This window comes from Rhipicephalus microplus, unplaced genomic scaffold (assembly GCF_043290135.1).
Source record: "Rhipicephalus microplus isolate Deutch F79 unplaced genomic scaffold, USDA_Rmic scaffold_373, whole genome shotgun sequence".
Taxonomy (NCBI): Eukaryota; Metazoa; Arthropoda; class Arachnida; order Ixodida; family Ixodidae; genus Rhipicephalus; species Rhipicephalus microplus.
In genome coordinates this window covers 1-15,000 of record NW_027464937.1, presented here as the reverse complement: position 1 = coordinate 15,000, position 15,000 = coordinate 1, and the positions used below count along the sequence as shown (strand labels likewise).

The 15,000-nt window shown below is 61.7% G+C and overlaps 2 non-coding genes across 2 annotated transcripts; both read right to left on the bottom strand.

Annotated features, from left to right (window-relative positions):
* Positions 1 to 429: 429 nt before the first annotated feature.
* Positions 430 to 582, bottom strand: LOC142794086 (5.8S ribosomal RNA). Its single transcript, XR_012892058.1, has one exon. It is a non-coding gene; the product is annotated as a 5.8S ribosomal RNA (ribosomal RNA).
* A 1,719-nt stretch (positions 583 to 2,301) lies between these two features.
* On the bottom strand, positions 2,302 to 4,116 carry LOC142794098 (small subunit ribosomal RNA). Its single transcript, XR_012892067.1, has one exon. It is a non-coding gene; the product is annotated as a small subunit ribosomal RNA (ribosomal RNA).
* Positions 4,117 to 15,000: the final 10,884 nt, after the last annotated feature.

Below are 15,000 nucleotides of genomic sequence, written 5' to 3'. Positions count from 1 at the left end.
CTTCGAGGGCAACAAGCGCAACGCAAGGCTGCGATCTCGCGCACTTTGCGCACGGCTGGAGAAGCTTTGCTGGCCGGCTTTCGCTCCTCGTGTTTACCGTGCGTTAAAGTTGCGCGTCCGTGGCTCTCGCAGCTCTTGCGCGCCCGGTCGCAGAGAGGAGTACGCAACCTCGACCGCACTTTCCCTGCAGGCTTCCTTCCGACTCGAAGTCCTGCGGCGGTCTCAACGAGGTGCCACATCCTCAATGCAGTCGGTCGCCCCCGTTTCGGTTGGGCTCTGGCACGACGGTCGCCACCGTCTCGCCCTTGAGTGGCCGCTGTTGGCGCTCGCTGTGAGGTGTTCAGCGTGCTGTCCGTGTTGCCGACGCGGTCAAAACGAGTCGACGGCTCACGTTCCCTTGTGCGCCGAAGGCTCTCTTGATATGTGATCCGACCCTCAGACAGACGAAGCCAAGGGAAGACCCAAGGCCGCAATGTGCGTTCAAAGAATCAGTGCTCAGTGTGTCCTGCAATTCACACCAAGTCTCGCAGCTGGCTGCGTTCTTCATCGACCCGAGAACCGAGTGATCCACCGCTTAGAGTCGTGAAAAAGTGTTTGTTCAATTCCGTACAGTCAAAACCAAACGTTTCTGGCACTCGGCCAAACAGTGGCCAAGAAGGGCGCTTTTCAGCGCACGCTTGGACTCCAAAACTCTGCCGCGCCTTTTTCGGCTGCCGCAAATCGAGCAAACGGTGTGTTTCGGACGGCGTTTCGCTTTCGCTACTTGCGAGTGCTTTCGTGGTCCACCCCTCTATAAATACTCGGGAGGCGTCGAAGCCGGTTCTCCAAGCCGGACCCGTAGGTATCGTTGTGTGCTCGCTCTCATTGGCCCGCCTAACCAGAAAATGCCTGCGGTACACCCATTTGGATAAGAGTGCACGCAGATGCGGGCCTCGACGGCTACACATTTCCTCGGGCGGCCGCCTCCCGGCCTCCGTGGAGCGCGGGATGCACGGTCCCATCGACAAGCCTCTCCCGTTTTTACCGTGGCGTCGCGGTTCACCACGGCAGGCGGGTCGGTCTCCTCCGCATAAAAAGGGGGACCCCCGCTTTTTGTTCCACGAAATCGCACAAGCTTTTTTCGCATCCACGGTTTGCCACCGCACACCAAAATGCCGATCCGGCTGCCTACTTTAGCCAACAGGTGGAGCCAGGCGCGCCGTACTTGCGCGGCACTTCCCACGTCCACCGAAGTCGGTGCCAAGGACCACTTTCGGCGCCGGAGCCGCGTACGAGCCTACTCGAGGCGGAAGAACGAAGCCAGCAAGGGCCTGGCCGCAAGTGCGTTCAATTGTCGGGACGTCCAAGTCCCTCGTTCTTCCGTGCTTCCTCTTTCGGCAAGTCGTTGCGGCACCTTCCCAAAGCGCGCAGACCCGCTAATCGCGACGAGCGCGACGTGGCCGTGCCGCCTTTCCCTCGGCAGCAAGCAAAACGCCTGGCAACGTCGACGCTCCCCTAACCGCGATCTCGCACCGTGTTTCGTGTGGCGAATTCAAAAGCCGGCCGGCGCTGCTGCAACCATTACGGTCGGTACGCATACGCCGCGGAGGGCGGGACGGTCATCGGAGCGTGCGGTTCCTCCATCGAGTACTGCGCACCTCGGCCGTCGCATCGCCGTGCCATGACCGGCCGCGCGTCAACGCGAACCGGTGCCAGCGAGATCCCTCGCCTGCAAGAACCGACCGGCAGCCTCCGTCACCCGAGGACGCGGAGGCGCTTGCCGCGGACGGCGGGACGGTATGCACTGGTGCACAGCGGACCCGTCACATCGCCAGTTCCTTGACCGACCGCCGACGCTTGTGTCGTTCCTCTCGTACTTGGCAGTCGCCGCGCGATTGTCGGGTCTCGTTCTTGCACGCTCGAACGGTCGGGAGGGCACTCGGCTGGCGTTTCGGGAACGCGCAGCCTCGCCTTCTACCGACGTAACCACGACTCGCCGTTCGCGCTCCGCCGCTCCTGTTTACAGTACTAGGCGGTCCCGCAGCGGTCGGGTCGCGCATTTCGAGCGCTTCGAGCCACGGTGCAGTGGCGGGTCGAAAGCCGACCTATGAGTGCGTTGCGCCGTTTGTACCCGCGTCCGCCACCTGGCCGACCGTCCAAGGTCGCGGTGTTGGCGTCCGCTGGGCGCAACAATTTGTCACGGGGTGCCGCTCCACATTCAGGCAGCCCCGTGGGGAAAAGCCGACCCCGCGTCCAAACGGGGTCAGCGGCAGAAAGTGTCGGGCGCAGACGCAGCTGAGGCGCTCACCCTTCACAATCCGTTAATGATCCTTCCGCAGGTTCACCTACGGAAACCTTGTTACGACTTTTACTTCCTCTAAATGATCAAGTTTGGTCATCTTTCCAACAGACCGGCGCAACCGAAAGGCCGCGCCGGACATCGGTCCGAAGACCTCACTAAATCATTCAATCGGTAGTAGCGACGGGCGGTGTGTACAAAGGGCAGGGACGTAATCAACGCGAGCTTATGACTCGCGCTTACTGGGAATTCCTCGTTCAAGGGGAACAATTGCAAGCCCCTATCCCAATCACGAAAGAAGTTCCACGGGTTACCCAGTCTTTTCAGACAGGGATAAAGACACGCTGCTTCCTTCAGTGTAGCGCGCGTGCGGCCCCGGACATCTAAGGGCATCACAGACCTGTTATTGCTCTGTTTCGTGCGGCTAGGAGCCGCTTGTCCCTCTAAGAAGGTTGTAAGGTGCTGGGAACCCCGCACCTATTTAATAGGCTAGAGTCTCGTTCGTTATCGGAATTAACCAGACAAATCGCTCCACCAACTAAGAACGGCCATGCACCACCATCCACCGAATCAAGAAAGAGCTCTCAATCTGTCAATCCTCCCAGTGTCCGGGCCGGGTAAGTTTTCCCGTGTTGAGTCAAATTAAGCCGCAGGCTCCACTCCTGGTGGTGCCCTTCCGTCAATTCCTTTAAGTTTCAGCTTTGCAACCATACTTCCCCCGGAACCCAAATACTTTGGTTTCCCGGAAGCTGCCCGCCGAGTCATTTGAGTAACTCAGGCGGATCGCTGGTTGGCATCGTTTATGGTCAGAACTAGGGCGGTATCTGATCGCCTTCGAACCTCTGACTTTCGTTCTTGATCAATGAAAACATTCTTGGCAAATGCTTTCGCAGTAGTTCGTCTTGCGACGGTCCAAGAATTTCACCTCTAGCGCCGCAATACGAATGCCCCCGTCCGTCCCTCTTAATCATTACCTCGTATTCCAAAAACCAACAGAACAGAAACGAGGTCTTGTTCTATTATTCCATGCAAGTTTATTCAGGCGACTCGCCTGCGTTGAGCACTCTAATTTTTTCAAAGTAAAAGCACCGGCCATCTCGAGGCACACAATGAAGTGCACCAAGAAAGAACCGGCATGATGTTCAGTCCGAGCCGTCGCATCGGGTAGATGCACTACTCGTCTGGAACTGAGATCCAACTACGAGCTTTTTAACCGCAGCAGCTTTAGTATACGCTATTGGAGCTGGAATTACCGCGGCTGCTGGCACCAGACTTGCCCTCCAATTGATCCTCGTTAAAGGATTTAGAGTGTACTCATTTCAATTACGGGGCCTCAAAAGAGTCCCGTATTGTTATTTTTCGTCACTACCTCCCCGTGCCGGGAGTGGGTAATTTGCGCGCCTGCTGCCTTCCTTGGATGTGGTAGCCGTTTCTCAGGCTCCCTCTCCGGAATCGAACCCTGATTCTCCGTTACCCGTAACAACCATGGTAAGCAAGTAACCTACCATCGAAAGTTGATAAGGCAGACACTTGAAAGAAACGTCGCCGGCTCGTGGCCATGCGATCAGCACAAAGTTATCCAGAGTCACCACACAATACGGGCCGAAACCCGATCGATCTTGGTCTAATAAAAGCACCCGTTACCCAAAGGGCTCCAGGCTCACTGCATGTATTAGCTCTAGAATTGCCACAGTTATCCAAGTAGGAAGAAACGATCTAAGGAACCATAACTGATTTAATGAGCCATTCGCGGTTTCGCCTTATTTCGGCATGTACTTAGACATGCATGGCTTAATCTTTGAGACAAGCATATGATTACTGGCAGGATCAACCAGGTAATCGTTCGACTGCGCGTCCGTCCTCGCCTTCGGCGGGCCGGACGCAGTCTGTGTGCGGCGGAGGCCACCTTCAGGCGCCCCAACACGCTTATTTTGCACTCCGAGATGACGGCGTTCGAGCTCGCTACGGCACAACCTTCCCGAAAGACGAGTGGGAGCCGTGCGGCAAGAAGCACGTTCATGCTCGCTCTTTTTCGTTGCATCGACTCGGTCGCGCCGTGCGGGTTGCCCAAGCCCGCTGCACTGTCGGTGGACCGGCCGGAACTAGCAACGGAGCCGAGACTGCAAAGCCGCCAGACGACGGGTCACGCCCGCGTCTTCGGCGCTTTCGCATCTGAATCGCCCGAGGACGACACGGAACACACCTCGATATCGTGGTAAAACGGCACCGTCCGACAACCAGCCCCTAACGCATCAAGCGGATGAGGCTGCAGACGACTGCCGTGGATTCCCCTGGAGCAGACCCGAGGACACGCTTGACGAGGCCGAAGCCCGCCGCATATCAGACACCCGGTCGCTTTCGCGTACGCCGCTCACGAGAACCCCCACATAATAGCAGCGATAAGTACCCAGACCTCCTTGGGCACTAATACGAGCGTACTCGAGAAAATTTCACCGCGGGTGTGCCCCGAAACGTGTGGCACGTTGAGCGTGCCACAAGTCTACGTCGCTCTCAAACCCGCCGAGGTCGTAGAATTTGCGACCCTACTCACGAAATTCCCACCGAGGATACGGCCGCAAACGTACCGCACCTTGGGTAGGCCACGAGTTTGTGCAACACTACGCTGACGGCACAGCACCGAGGTCGTGCGCGCACGCACGGGAAAATTCCGCCGCGGTTTCTGCCGAAAACGTGAGGCACCACGACTCTCCGCAAGTTCGCGTCGACTGCGAAAGACCGAAGTCGTGAACGACGTGTCCGCTACTCGCCGCCGACACGCTGGACACCAAACGTACAACGACTCGACGGCGTCGTAGAGGCCCACGACGCGGTTTTCCTTAACGACGTCTCGGCGTGGCACCGACAGGTTAGAACGGCCGACCAACGTTCCCTGTCCGCCGTTCGGCTCAGTCGAAGGGCTCGGCGACTTCGGCAACGCTGCGAAGCCGCACGGTGACGCACGCCATGTCCCCATTTTTTTTTTTTTTTCTTTCTGCGTCTGCCGGGGTGCCCCTATAATAGCAGCGATAAGCACCCAGACCGCCGTGGGTCGCTCGCCCCGGCTGACGTGGTTTTTCGTACTCCTGCGGCGGTCGCCGTCAAGCACGTCCAAATACGCTACTTTCGTGGGCGCATTCACGCTCTTTCGCTTCGCCGGAGTGCCAGCACTCACTCTGCCAAAAACGGCGAACATCCGAGCGGCGGTTCCCACTTTTGCGTCGGCGTCGCAAACCCCGCCCCGGCAGACGAGGTTTGCCGTACTCGTGCGACGGTGGCCGGCGGGCACGTCGAAAGACGCCGATATCGTGCGCGAATTGGCGCACCTTGGCTTCACCGGAGTGCCGCCACTGACTCCTCCAAAAACGGCGAAGATCCGAGCGGCGCTTCCCACTTTCGCATCGGCGTCCCGAACTCCGCCCCGGCTGACGCGGTTTACCGTACTCGTGCGACGGTCGCCGGCGAGCACGTGGAAAGACGCCGATATCGTGCCCGAATCGGCTCCGTTCGGCTTCGCCGGAGTGCCAGCACTGGCTCGGCGAAAGACGACGAACATCCGAGCGACGGTTCTCACTATTGCGTACGCGTCGCAAACCCCGCCCCGGCAGACGCACTTTGCCGTACTCGTGCGACGGTCGCCGGCGAGCACGTAGAAAGACGCCGATATCGTGCCGGAATCGGCCCCGTTTGGCTTCGCCGGAGTGCCAGCACTCACTCGGCCACAAACGGCGAACATCCGAGCGGCGGTTCCCACTTAGCCGTCGGCGTCCCGAACTCCGCCCCGGCAGACGCGGTTGCCGAGCTCGTGCGACTAGCGACCGCGAAGCCGTCTCGCGACGCCGCTTTCGTGCGCGGCTCCCACTGCGACCTGGGTCACCCGAGGTCGACGAGCAAGAAAGAATGTCGAAAAAAAATTTTTTTTTTTTTTTGCGTCTGCCGGGGTGCCCCTATAATAGCAGCGATAAGCACCCAGACCGCCATGGGTCGCTCGCCCCGGCTGACGTGGTTTTTCGTTTTCCTGCGGTGGTCGTCGTCAAGCACGTCCAAACACGCCACTTTCGTGGGCGCATTCGCGCTCTTTCGCTTCGCCGGAGTGCCAGCACTCACTCTGCCAAAAACGGCGAACATCCTAGTGGCGGTTCCCACTTTTGCGTCGGCGTCGCCAACCCCGCCCCGGCATACGCGGTTTGCCGTACTCGTGCGGCGGTGGCCGGCGGGCACGTCGAAAGACACCGATATCGTGCGCGAGTCGATGCTTCTTGGTCTCGCAGGAGGGCCGCCACTCACTCCTGCAAAAACGGCGAAGATCCGAGCGGCGCTTCCCACTTTTTCGTCGGCATCGCAAACCTCGCCCCGGCAGACGCGCTTTGCCGTACTCGTGCGACGGTCGCCGGCGAGCACGTCGAAATACGCCGATATCGTGCCCGAATCGGCCCCGTTTCGCTTCGCCGGAGTGCCAGCACTCACTCGGCCAAAAACGGCGAACATCCGAGCAGCGGTACCCACTTAGCCGTCGGCATCCCGAACTCCGCGCCGGCTGACGCGGTTGCCGAGCTCGTGCGACTAGCGACCGCGAACGCGTCTCGCGACGCCGCTTTCGTGCGCGGCTCCCATTGCGACCTGGGTTACCCGAGCTCGACCAGCAAAAAAGAAGGTCGAAAAAAAATTTTTTTTTTCTGCGTCTGCCGGGGTGCCCCTATAATAGCAGCGATAAGCACCCAGACCGCCGTGGGTCGCTCGCCCCGGCTGACGTGGTTTTTCGTACTCCTGCAGCGGTCGCCGTCAAGCACGTCCAAATACGCCACTTTCGTGGGCGCTTTCGCGCTCTTTCGCGTCGCCGGTGTGCCAGCACTCACTCTGCCAAAAACGGCGAACATCCTAGTGGCGGTTCCCACTTTTGCGTCGGCGTCGCCAACCCCGCCCCGGCATACGCGGTTTGCCGTACTCGTGCGGCGGTGGCCGGCGGGCACGTCGAAAGACACCGATATCGTGCGCGAGTCGATGCTTCTTGGTCTCGCAGGAGGGCCGCCACTCACTCCTGCAAAAACGGCGAAGATCCGAGCGGCGCTTCCCACTTTTTCGTCGGCATCGCAAACCTCGCCCCGGCAGACGCGCTTTGCCGTACTCGTGCGACGGTCGCCGGCGAGCACGTCGAAATACGCCGATATCGTGCCCGAATCGGCCCCGTTTCGCTTCGCCGGAGTGCCAGCACTCACTCGGCCAAAAACGGCGAACATCCGAGCAGCGGTACCCACTTAGCCGTCGGCATCCCGAACTCCGCGCCGGCTGACGCGGTTGCCGAGCTCGTGCGACTAGCGACCGCGAACGCGTCTCGCGACGCCGCTTTCGTGCGCGGCTCCCATTGCGACCTGGGTTACCCGAGCTCGACCAGCAAAAAAGAAGGTCGAAAAAAAATTTTTTTTTTCTGCGTCTGCCGGGGTGCCCCTATAATAGCAGCGATAAGCACCCAGACCGCCGTGGGTCGCTCGCCCCGGCTGACGTGGTTTTTCGTACTCCTGCAGCGGTCGCCGTCAAGCACGTCCAAATACGCCACTTTCGTGGGCGCTTTCGCGCTCTTTCGCGTCGCCGGTGTGCCAGCACTCACTCTGCCAAAAACGGCCAACATCCGAGCGGCGGTTCCCACTTTTGCGTCGGCGTCGTAAACCCCGCCCCGGCAGACGCGGTTTGCCCTACTCGTTCGACGGTCGCCGGCGAGCGCGTCGAAAGACGCCGATATCGTGCGCTAATTGGCGCTCCTTGGCTTCTCCGGAGTGCCGCCACTCACTCCTCCAAAAACGGCGAAGATCCGAGCGGCGTTCTCCACTTTCGCATCGGCGTCCCGAACTCCGCCCGGGCTGACGCGGTTTACCGTACTCGTGCGACGGTCGCCGCCGGGCACGTCGAAAGACGCCGATATCGTGCCGTAATCGGCCCCGTTTGGCTTCGCCCGAGTGCCAGCACTCACTCGGCCAAAAACGGCGAACATCCGAGCAGCGTTTCCCACTTTCGCATCGGCGTCCCGAAGCCCGCCCCGGCAGACGCGGTTTGCCCTACTCGAGCGACGGTCGCCGGCGATCACGTCGAAAGGCGCCGAATTCGTGCACGAATCGATGCTTCTTGGTCTCGCAGGAGGGCCGCCACTCACTCCTGCAAAAACGGCGAAGATCCGAGTTGCGCTTCCCACTTTTTCGTCGGCGTCCCGAACTACGCCCCGGCTGACGCGGTTTACCGTACTCGTGCGACGGTCGCCGGCGGGCACTTCAAAATACGCCGATTTCGTGGGCGCATTCACGCTGTTTCGCTTCCCCGGAGTGCCAACACTCACTCTGCCGAAAGCGGCGATCATCCGAGCGGCGGTTCCCACTTTTGCGTCGGCTTCGCAAACGGCGCCCCGGCAGACGCGCTCGTGCGACGTACTCGTGCGACGGTCGCCGGCGAGCACGTCGAAAGACGCCGATATCGTGCTCGAATCGACCCCGTTTCGCTTCGCCGGAGTGCTGCCAGTCACGGCGCAGAGAACGGCGAACAAGTGTTTTTTTTTTTTTTTTCCTAGAATTTGTGTTATAGAAGGCACATTTGATATCGGACGATAATTTTCAACTTTATCACGCGCACCGATTTTCGTGTAGAGGTTTGCAAGTTTATGGGAATTTCTCCACTTGGAATAATGCGATTTAGTAGTACTACGAGAACTTCATGGATGTACTCAAGGGTACGGGGCAAGTCAGTTACGTCAACACCTGCAGATTTTTTACACTTCAAACTGAAAATTGTTGGTTGTGAGTCCTCGTGTGATATTAAAGGCCGATTCGCTAACACATAGAACAAAGAAAGAAAGGAAGAAAAAACGCCCGCGCTCGCTCAAGAAACCTGGGTTCGCAACAAGTGGCAACAACAAGCAACCGAGCGAGTGCGCCAAAACCCGTGGCGGCCGAACAAACGCGAAGTCCCAACCGCGTCAGCCGGGGCGGCACGGGACAGGAAAAATCACTTCAGCCGGGGCGGCGGGGCACCGAATAAACCTCGTCACCTCGTCGCAGGATAAAAGAGGAAACAAAAAGTCTAAACAGCGTCTGCTGGAGCGAATGCGTAATAAAACAACAACAACAACAAAAAAAAAACACCCGCGCTCAAGAAGTCTGCAATCCTCACAAAAGGCGACTGTGACCGAGCAGCGTCAGCCGGGGCCGTGCGGAAACGGAAAAACCGCGACTACCGGGGCGTCGAGGCACCGAAAAATCCACTTCAGCCGCGGCGAAAAAAAAAACAAAAAGAAAGACGGAGGGGGGGGGGGGAACCACGTCTGCCGGGGCGAAGGAAAAAAAAAAACGCGTCTGCCGGGGCGAGCCCGGGTGCGGCACCACCGGGAAAACTGTGGCAAACAGACATGGCGATCGAGTGAGTGGGCCGCCAGCCAGGCTCAGCCAAAAAGTGCAAAGTCCGAACTGCGTCAGCCGGGGCGGCAAAAACCGCGTCAGCCGGGGCGGCGCAAAAAACCGCGTCTGCCGGGGCGGCACGAAACCGCGTCAGCCGGGGCGGGGCGAAAACTGCGTCAGCCGGGGCGAAAAGAAAAAAAAAAAACGCGTCTGCCGGGGCAAGCCCGGGTGCGGCACCACCGGGAAAACTGTGGCAAACAGACATGGCGATCGAGTGAGTGGGCCGCCAGCCAGGCACAGCCGAAAAGTGCAAAGTCCGAACCGTGTCAGCCGGGGCGACGCAAAAACCGCGTCAGCCGGGGCGGCGCGAAAACCGCGTCAGCCGGGGCGGCACGAAACCGCGTCAGCCGGGGCGGCGCGAAAACTGCGTCAGCCGGGGCGGCGCGAAAACCTCGTCAGCCGGGGCGAGCGAAAAGGGGGGGGGGAACCACGTCTGCCGGGGCGAAAGAAAAAAAAACGCGTCTGCCGGGGCGAGCCCGGGTGCGGCACCACCGGGAAGACTGTGGCAAACAGACATGGCGATCGAGTGAGTGGGCCGCCAGCCAGGCTCAGCCCAAAAAGTGCCAAGTCCGAACTGCGTCAGCCGGGGCGGCAAAAACCGCGTCAGCCGGGGCGGCGCGAAAACCGCGTCTGCCGGGGCGGCGCGAAAACTGCGTCTGCCGGGGCGAGCCCGGGTGCGGCACCACCGGGAAAACTGTGGCAAACAGACATGGCGATCGAGTGAGTGGGCCGCCAGCCAGGCACAGCCGAAAAGTGCTAAGTCCGAACTGCGTCTGCCGGGGCGGCACGAAACCGCGTCAGCCGGGGCGGCGCGAAAACCGCGTCTGCCGGGGCGGCACGAAACCGCGTCAGCCGGGGCGGCGCGAAAACTGCGTCAGCCGGGGCGAGCCCGGGTGCGGCACCACCGGGAAAACTGTGGCAAACAGACATGGCGATCGAGTGAGTGGGCCGCCAGCCAGGCACAGCCGAAAAGTGCTAAGTCCGAACTGCGTCTGCCGGGGCGGCACGAAACCGCGTCAGCCGGGGCGGCGCGAAAACCGCGTCTGCCGGGGCGGCACGAAACCGCGTCAGCCGGGGCGGCGCGAAAACTGCGTCAGCCGGGGCGAGCCCGGGTGCGGCACCACCGGGAAAACTGTGGCAAACAGACATGGCGATCGAGTGAGTGGGCCGCCAGCCAGGCACAGCCGAAAAGTGCTAAGTCCGAACTGCGTCAGCCGGGGCGGCAAAAACCGCGTCAGCCGGGGCGGCGCAAAAAACCGCGTCTGCCGGGGCGGCACGAAACCGCGTCAGCCGGGGCGGCGCGAAAACTGCGTCAGCCGGGGCGAAAGAAAAAAAAAAAAACGCGTCTGCCGGGGCGAGCCCGGGTGCGGCACCACCGGGAAAACTGTGGCAAACAGACATGGCGATCGAGTGAGTGGGCCGCCAGCCAGGCACAGCCGAAAAGTGCTAAGTCCGAACTGCGTCTGCCGGGGCGGCACGAAACCGCGTCAGCCGGGGCGGCGCGAAAACCGCGTCTGCCGGGGCGGCACGAAACCGCGTCAGCCGGGGCGGCGCGAAAACTGCGTCAGCCGGGGCGAGCCCGGGTGCGGCACCACCGGGAAAACTGTGGCAAACAGACATGGCGATCGAGTGAGTGGGCCGCCAGCCAGGCACAGCCGAAAAGTGCTAAGTCCGAACTGCGTCTGCCGGGGCGGCACGAAACCGCGTCAGCCGGGGCGGCGCGAAAACCGCGTCTGCCGGGGCGGCACGAAACCGCGTCAGCCGGGGCGGCGCGAAAACTGCGTCAGCCGGGGCGAGCCCGGGTGCGGCACCACCGGGAAAACTGTGGCAAACAGACATGGCGATCGAGTGAGTGGGCCGCCAGCCAGGCACAGCCGAAAAGTGCAAAGTCCGAACCGTGTCAGCCGGGGCGACGCAAAAACCGCGTCAGCCGGGGCGGCGCGAAAACCGCGTCAGCCGGGGCGGCACGAAACCGCGTCAGCCGGGGCGGCGCGAAAACTGCGTCAGCCGGGGCGGCGCGAAAACCTCGTCAGCCGGGGCGAGCGAAAAGGGGGGGGGGGGGGAACCACGTCTGCCGGGGCGAAAGAAAAAAAAAACGCGTCTGCCGGGGCGAGCCCGGGTGCGGCACCACCGGGAAGACTGTGGCAAACAGACATGGCGATCGAGTGAGTGGGCCGCCAGCCAGGCTCAGCCCAAAAAGTGCCAAGTCCGAACTGCGTCAGCCGGGGCGGCAAAAACCGCGTCAGCCGGGGCGGCGCGAAAACCGCGTCTGCCGGGGCGGCGCGAAAACTGCGTCAGCCGGGGCGAGCCCGGGTGCGGCACCACCGGGAAAACTGTGGCTAACAGACATGGCGATCGAGTGAGTGGGCCACCAGCCAGGCTCAGCCAAAAAGTGCCAAGTCCGAACTGCGTCAGCCGGGGCGGCAAAAACCGCGTCAGCCGGGGCGGCGCGAAAACCGCGTCTGCCGGGGCGGCGCGAAAACTGCGTCAGCCGGGGCGAGCCCGGGTGCGGCACCACCGGGAAAACTGTGGCTAACAGACATGGCGATCGAGTGAGTGGGCCACCAGCCAGGCTCAGCCAAAAAGTGCCAAGTCCGAACTGCGTCAGCCGGGGCGGCAAAAACCGCGTCAGCCGGGGCGGTGCAAAAAAACCGCGTCTGCCGGGGCGGCACGAAACCGCGTCAGCCGGGGCGGCGCGAAAACTGCGTCAGCCGGGGCGAAAGAAAAAAAAAAACGCGTCTGCCGGGGCGAGCCCGGGTGCGGCACCACCGGGAAAACTGTGGCAAACAGACATGGCGATCGAGTGAGTGGGCCGCCAGCCAGGCACAGCCGAAAAGTGCTAAGTCCGAACTGCGTCTGCCGGGGCGGCACGAAACCGCGTCAGCCGGGGCGGCGCGAAAACCGCGTCTGCCGGGGCGGCACGAAACCGCGTCAGCCGGGGCGGCGCGAAAACTGCGTCAGCCGGGGCGAGCCCGGGTGCGGCACCACCGGGAAAACTGTGGCAAACAGACATGGCGATCGAGTGAGTGGGCCGCCAGCCAGGCACAGCCGAAAAGTGCTAAGTCCGAACTGCGTCTGCCGGGGCGGCACGAAACCGCGTCAGCCGGGGCGGCGCGAAAACCGCGTCTGCCGGGGCGGCACGAAACCGCGTCAGCCGGGGCGGCGCGAAAACTGCGTCAGCCGGGGCGAGCCCGGGTGCGGCACCACCGGGAAAACTGTGGCAAACAGACATGGCGATCGAGTGAGTGGGCCGCCAGCCAGGCACAGCCGAAAAGTGCTAAGTCCGAACTGCGTCAGCCGGGGCGGCAAAAACCGCGTCAGCCGGGGCGGCGCAAAAAACCGCGTCTGCCGGGGCGGCACGAAACCGCGTCAGCCGGGGCGGCGCGAAAACTGCGTCAGCCGGGGCGAAAGAAAAAAAAAAACGCGTCTGCCGGGGCGAGCCCGGGTGCGGCACCACCGGGAAAACTGTGGCAAACAGACATGGCGATCGAGTGAGTGGGCCGCCAGCCAGGCACAGCCGAAAAGTGCTAAGTCCGAACTGCGTCTGCCGGGGCGGCACGAAACCGCGTCAGCCGGGGCGGCGCGAAAACCGCGTCTGCCGGGGCGGCACGAAACCGCGTCAGCCGGGGCGGCGCGAAAACTGCGTCAGCCGGGGCGAGCCCGGGTGCGGCACCACCGGGAAAACTGTGGCAAACAGACATGGCGATTGAGTGAGTGGGCCGCCAGCCAGGCACAGCCGAAAAGTGCTAAGTCCGAACTGCGTCTGCCGGGGCGGCACGAAACCGCGTCAGCCGGGGCGGCGCGAAAACCGCGTCTGCCGGGGCGGCACGAAACCGCGTCAGCCGGGGCGGCGCGAAAACTGCGTCAGCCGGGGCGAGCCCGGGTGCGGCACCACCGGGAAAACTGTGGCAAACAGACATGGCGATCGAGTGAGTGGGCCGCCAGCCAGGCACAGCCGAAAAGTGCTAAGTCCGAACTGCGTCTGCCGGGGCGGCACGAAACCGCGTCAGCCGGGGCGGCGCGAAAACCGCGTCTGCCGGGGCGGCACGAAACCGCGTCAGCCGGGGCGGCGCGAAAACTGCGTCAGCCGGGGCGAGCCCGGGTGCGGCACCACCGGGAAAACTGTGGCAAACAGACATGGCGATCGAGTGAGTGGGCCGCCAGCCAGGCACAGCCGAAAAGTGCAAAGTCCGAACCGTGTCAGCCGGGGCGACGCAAAAACCGCGTCAGCCGGGGCGGCGCGAAAACCGCGTCTGCCGGGGCGGCACGAAACCGCGTCAGCCGGGGCGGCGCGAAAACTGCGTCAGCCGGGGCGAGCCCGGGTGCGGCACCACCGGGAAAACTGTGGCAAACAGACATGGCGATCGAGTGAGTGGGCCGCCAGCCAGGCACAGCCGAAAAGTGCTAAGTCCGAACTGCGTCAGCCGGGGCGGCAAAAACCGCGTCAGCCGGGGCGGCGCAAAAACCGCGTCTGCCGGGGCGAAATAAAAAAAAAAAACAAAGAAAAAAGCCCGCGCTTAATCAAAAGAAAACAAAGAAAAAAGCTTGCGCTTAATCAAAAGAAAACAAACAAAAAAAGTTCGCGCTTAAGCCTGGCGGTGGAACCACCGGGGCAAACAGACCTGGCGATCGAGTGAGTGGGCCGCCAGCCAGGCACAGCCAAAAAGTGCAAAGTCCGAACCGCGTCAGCCGGGGCGGCGCGAAAACCGCGTCAGCCGGGGCGGCGCGAAAACCGCGTCAGCCGGGGCGGCGCAAAAACCGCGTCAGCCGGGGCGGCGCAAAAACTGCGTCAGCCGGGGCGGCACGGAAAAACGAAAACCGCGTCAGCCGGGGCGACATCAAAATGAGGAAAAAAAAAAAAAACTGCCTTAGGACACCTGCGTACACTTTCATGCGTTTGGGCATATCTCTCTGTAACACGCGCGCCCCTCGTTACGCGCGGCACTCTGTTTTCTCCGACACCCATATTTCGGCGGCATGTGGCACGCGCGCCCGTCCCTACGCACGGCACACCGCAGTGCTTTCTCGATATTTTTCTTTTCCTCCAACACCGTCATCTATAGGCTTTTAGTGACCTGTTGCTCGTGGCACAAGTTCGCTTGCTCTGACACCTCTTGCATGCGCACCGTTTTTGCGCACGGTGCTATGCCGCAAAGCACGGCAGTCGCATGCGTTTCTCTCAGGCACCTCTTTTTTGACACAACGCTGTGGTGCTTAGAAACACACGCGCCGCTTTTGCGCACAGAACTCCACCGTACAGCACGGTAGTCACGTTTGTTCCACACGAAC